Here is a 6,260-nt window from a genome sequence, read left to right as displayed (position 1 = left end):
CTGGAGAACAGCGTTGTGTTAGCTGGTGATCGATTCTCGGTGTGAAATTATGTGCGGTCAGAGCTCATTACTATGCTAAGGGCGCGTGGCTAAACACGACTGGCCAATAATAATACTTCGTGGCATAGTCTTAAAGTCAGTCTCTTTATCATTAATCTGTGTTTATGTACACACTCCATTAACCACTGGGATGATGTATGGTCTATTTAACGGTAATGAAGTGAGTTTCGTGTTGAGGGTTTTATCTGGAGAAGAAATCTACACGTTATCATCATCTCCTAAAAGCAACGAAGACTGTTTCGTCCTGGGAGTTGGTACCCGCACAAGATATCTGGAATTAACATTACTGTCTAACAGCACTGGGGAGTCTCTCCCTCTTTAAAAATTACCTAAAAAGTGAACCTTCTTTTCCCGAACTGATTTCCACAACTCGTGATTTACAATCTGGGTTAGCTCGGCCTCGTGCTCAATGTTTGGACCACAAATCCGTCTTCCCAACTGATTGTACACCTCATGAAACAACCATCAGGGAATGTGTTACGTGGTGTGTCGGGGCGAGCATGAAGTGGGTCTTGCAGTCTTGCGATGGAAGACGGATCCCCGGCTGGCGTGAGAGGCTATGGGGGTCCTACGCGTCCCAAAATTACAAGTGAGATGGAACGACTGGGAAGTTGGGGAAAGTGTTGTACCGAGTCACGAGGCGACCTGCTATTTGCCCTCGCCTGTGACGTGAATGAGGTCCACTGCCCCTCTCTGTGACCAGGTCAGCCCCCACCCATCTCTATAGTCTATACTCTATAGTATATGTGTGTGTGTGTGTGTGTGTGTGTGTGTAACTCACTCTCTCTCTCTCTCTCTCTCTCTCTCTCTCTCTAATCCTAACCAGCTCCTCCTCTCATTCCCTTGACGTGTTCTAGCAAAGTAAGTCCATTTGTGTTATTATGGTTGTTATTAATAATTATTATTATATCTAGAGATGCATAAGACCTAGACATAAATCGTACCAGTGGATAAGTTCAAGAGGTCACACGCAACCCCCACACGCACACACACCTTTCCAGCTAATTAAGAAAACCGTTGAACATCATTACCAACCGGAGGGGATACCCAACCCTGAACAACTTCACCACCACTACCACTGTTACTAACACTATCTACCACCACGACTATCATCATTTCCACTACCATTACTCCCATTAACACCACTACTATCATCATTACCACCACTACAACCGTCATTACTACCACTACAACCGTCATTACTACCACTACAACCGTCATTACTACCACTACCCAAAATCATTCAACTACCACACCTTACCCGTAAAACAAACTAAACCTCACATATAATCCAAGACATGCAAAAATTTGTTTTCCTTCATTAATTTATAAGACAATAAATATACGAGAAAGGTGAAGCATTTAAATTGTCAAAAATCAACATTAACAAATGCTACCATGGGTCCTAGTTACGAGAAATTTGGTAATTTTAACACCATATTTATACACGCTGTTACCCAATTAATAAATGGTGAATAAAGCGATCACAAATGTAAACCAAATATAAAATAACAAATACAAGATTATATTAGTTTTTAAAGAAATATATAATGATAAGGTTAGTCAATATATAATAAAAAAAATAGATTAAATTTCTCAAAGCACCATAAGGACGGAAGGAAAGAGAGAGAGAGAGAGAGAGAGAGAGAGTTAGTTTCCATGACTATGCTGGGTGATTAAAAGTAATAATAAATTCTTAAGAGTTAGTGTACAAAACTTACCAGAATACACAGTGGACGGTTGACAAAACACACACACACACACACACACTGAAGATGCGTTTAAAAACCCACAAAATTCACAATCTTGAATCCAGGAAAAACACATCCATTACCTTCGTGTATATAGCGAATAAAAATCAAGGCCTTACTACTGAATAAATGATGTATCAACAAAAGAGTCAACATTATAAATAACTTGCCAATAAATTTTCTATTATATCCAGGGAAAAATAATAAATTATCTAGCGAATAAAACTCAAGGAGTCACTAATTCAGAAACGACAAGTCAACAAGCTTTCTATATTTTTTTTTCTAAACAGTAAAAAAAAAAAAAAAAAAATATTTTATCTTCGTGTTAAAGTCCACGGTACATCGGTTATAATTTTTAGGTGTAACTAACGTCAATGGTAAGTACTATGCATAAGCCCCATCCTGTACACGTAACAAAAATCCTAATTTCCTCGACACACAGATTGTCATGCATGACTAAGCTGGAATTATTTTCTTTTAGACTTAAGCGATGGAGTTGACCCCATCCACTTTCCTGTTCTGTAAAAATGTAAACACAAGAAACAAATCCTTCATTCATGTCTTGTAAAAACAACCTATCTTCTCTTTTCATTTACAATTTACTTTGCTATTTGGTGGTGCAAAGTGACCGTATTTAGGTAGAGCCTCAGTGTATTTCTTAAGTCGTTGTTGACATTATTTGTGTTTTCATCTTACGTCAACCACTTAAGTGCATTTTTATACCTCCAATTAAGAGGAAAATTCAACTTACGAACCTCTGAGAATCTGGGTCCCGACAGGTAAATAAGAGAAGAGTAAATCCAACATGTTCCTGTATTGATGTTTCCTTGTTAAATCACCTTCAACTGTGTGATTCATTATACTAATCTAATCATAAATATTGACTAGATAATAAACCAGAAAGACTTGTTTGTGTAGTTCTGCTGCCATGTTGTTGAGTACAGAGGACCGAGAGTACATGGGTCTTGAGTACAGAGGACGGAGAGTACTTTGTAAGTGCTGAGTAATAAGAACAAGACCCAACGCACCAGTGTGGGCTGAACCCTTGAATACCAAATCGTCCATTGGCTTGATGATGTTGACAAGTGAATCCAGATGAAGCCGTGTATTGTTAATTAGAATCAAGCACGGAAACCCAGTGAGCGTTATGTATACATGATGAGTGCTGGGAGAGGATCATGAAAGCTGCTATTTCATTTCCATATAAACTACACAAATCAAAGTGTGATGAAGTGAGACGTGATCATACAATGTGTAGATGCATAATTCCCAATCAAGACTAACAACCTCCGATATCTTACATACTGAATCAGACATCACGAAGTGTTGTATCACGATTCAAAATATAGATCAGAATCATAAACATACGTGACTGCGAACATGAATCTGTGAAAAGTTTGTTATCTTATCCTAGATCACAACAAGGAACAGGGTATCACATTACAAGCCTCGAGTCACAAGGAACTGAATTCCGCACACACCATTGGTATAAAAAAAAAGGTCCTTCACAGGTTATATATTATAGTTTTAAATCTTCGTATAAAAACAAGGAAAAAGTCAAAGAGTAGAGAAGCAGCCCATATACGGCGGGGAGCTGGTCATCCTGGAGACCTTAAGCTGGACTATATTACGGCCTACACGATTTGTGGGACAACGTGATGGTCGAGGCCGACGGTCAAGTCCTCTATTTTTGTAGCGCGTCATGTGTGTCGATGATTGGGTAATAAGTGCCTGGAAAAAGTTTTAATGGCGAGGTAAACACACGGTATCTGGTGTGTGAGATGGACGATGAGAAAATATTTAGCGGAAAGTAAAGGTTTATCTACAAGGTGAACGGCGAGCAAGCGTGTCCACACATCCTGATCTGGAAATACAGGATTAAGCTGAAAAATATACATAAAGAAAGTAGACCCATGCTATGCTTCATCGCTACTGCCTATGGGTGTGTGTCATGGCTCTACTATGTTACAGTAACTGAATTAGTGCTGCTTTTTTTTACCACTGGGGGACCGGGACAAGAACGTGAGGTGAATGTGAGATCTGTTCACGAGGAGGCGAGGTGAGGCTAACCTATACTGGCACACAGCAGAGACTAACACCCGTGATGTCTGGAGGTTGCTGCTGCTGTTAACGGGTCAGGGAGGCGTGGAATAAAATGAGTCAAATTGGTTTAAGAGTGTGTAGAAGGAGGTTAATGTGAGTAAACACCAAGAAGACGAAGAAGCCAGATTATCTCGTTACAGAAAACAAAAAGAAAAATCGCAGCCTAACAGGTGTATGAATGTTAAGGAGCAGAGGCAGGCAGGGGTGTTGGGCGAGAGGTTTAACGAAGACAGTTACAGCAACACAAGTCGGCAGCAGAGCCAATAAAGGAAGAGAACCGCGGATGCCTGAGAGCCTTGGTGAATGGATAAAATAATGAGGTGTGGTTCAAGTAAGAAGCCAGCATGGCGGACCACGCTTCCTCTGACCATGAGAGAGATGGTGACCCAATATTCCTATGGAGAGAGACATCACGTATAGCCCATGAGGAGTAACCTGAGTAAATACTGAGGAAATTATGTTCTTATGTTCTTATGCTAAACTTCCTACGTGAGAAACTATGGAAGATGAGAAAAGGATGAGTGGAGGTGAGAAAGTCATAAGAAAGTTGCATGGATTAAATCGTATTCAGATGTTAAGGCCAAACATAACGTGGACACACTGATGAAAGATTTATGGCAGATCGGCAGAAGGAACGGATGGGGGCAGACACACCGCTCGGGGGAGGGAGTGCGTTGGTGTGAATGAGGTGTTGAGGACTGATAAAGAGTGTATCTAGAGACGAGGTCGGGGGAGTAAATGTAAATTGTGTTCAGTGAATCGTCCCGTTGGAGAGAGAGAGAATGTGTGTGTGTGTGTGTCACGTAACTAAGCATACAATGTAAATAAGCATCAAGGTTCCGAGTGAGACGAGGTTTATCTACTCACTTTCAACAACACACAAAAATAATCTGAATGTATGTGTGAATATCCCTCATGAATAAGAATGTATCAATTGATGATACAAACTTAGTTCCAACTTACATGATCACACGTGAATATCAATGTACTCAAGGGTTAATCATCGTATTCAAGGGCTTTATCCGCCGTATTCGTGGGGGTTAATTATCTCTATGACCCTCACGGACAACGCTGGTATTGTACATCCCTCTTAACGTGTTTCTCCTGGGACATTAATCTCTGGCCAGCAACAACAGGTAATCACCAAGACGATCGAAAGTCAAAATCAAACACATTTGATTACACTGTAAATCACAGAGTGTGGCAATCTCTTTTCATAGTGGGAATATTTTCAAGTCAGCAATTGAATATCTTAATTTCGAACACAGAAAAATTCAAACAATAAACTAAAAGTTTTTATAGTATTTAAAGTAGTTACTTACCCCCCAAAAATTCTTAATTACAGGGTTTTTTTTAATACTAATATGGCAAGTATATTAAATGAGGTAAAATCCTACTTTGACGGATAATTTCTTGCCCCAAACCATTAATGTCTCTTTCTTTGACTGAGTGTTGCCTTCAATAACAATGAATCAACTCGCTCAAGTTCAACACACACAAGAACACAACAACAACTGATACTCAACCAGTGTGTTCACGCCATGGTTCACTCCCTGCCAATCTTACTTTTGCACTGTTACTATGTTGAAATTCAATGTTGTATGACCTTCTCCCCACCTTGTTATTATATATCATATTTGTATCACTTATGTTACTTGTATATTGTGTGTCGATCAAGTGACCCATTCCCCAATTATACAACTGTATATTTTCAGCCTTTTGGCTGCCATGTCTTTCAATAAACCGTTAATTATTATTATTATTATTATTATCACACGCATACACAAACACACATGTACGTCATACTTGAATCAATACATTCAAAGTAATGTCTCTATATAATGTTCATATTAATACTCTTCTGTACTCAGCACGCGAGTCAAGTTCCACTGAAATAGTCATCCCGTTTTGTTTCTGGATAATATAGACAGAAAGGTAGATGAGAAAAGTAGCAGAACTAAGAAACAGTCACATACAATAGCTGTTAAAACTGACACACGCAGTAACCATCAGCAGCCATTAATTAAGTAACAGTCATATGCAGTAACCATAAGTGGTCATTAAGTAGCAGGAACATGCAGCAGCCAGGAGTCAGGCGGGGTGTGAGATGCAAGTTACAGGAGCCGCCAAGAACGGTTCTCTGTTGTCCACGGTGGCTCTCTGAATTCACCCTAACCTAACCTAACCTTACTTAACTTATCGTATGTTATTTAAAATCATGTGTTTTATAACTCTATCCTTTAATATTATTCCTAACCAAATTTGTGAATTTCTTTTCGGGTCGCCAGGGAATTGTTGTTTTTAGCACAATGGTGTGCGTGCGTGTGCGAGCGCGCGTGTGTGTGT

The sequence above is a fragment of the Homarus americanus genome, unplaced genomic scaffold, assembly GCF_018991925.1.
Source record: "Homarus americanus isolate GMGI-L3 unplaced genomic scaffold, GMGI_Hamer_2.0 scaffold12171, whole genome shotgun sequence".
Taxonomy (NCBI): Eukaryota; Metazoa; Arthropoda; class Malacostraca; order Decapoda; family Nephropidae; genus Homarus; species Homarus americanus.
The sequence above is the reverse complement of the archived record's forward strand: the minus strand, read 5'-3'. Positions refer to the sequence as shown.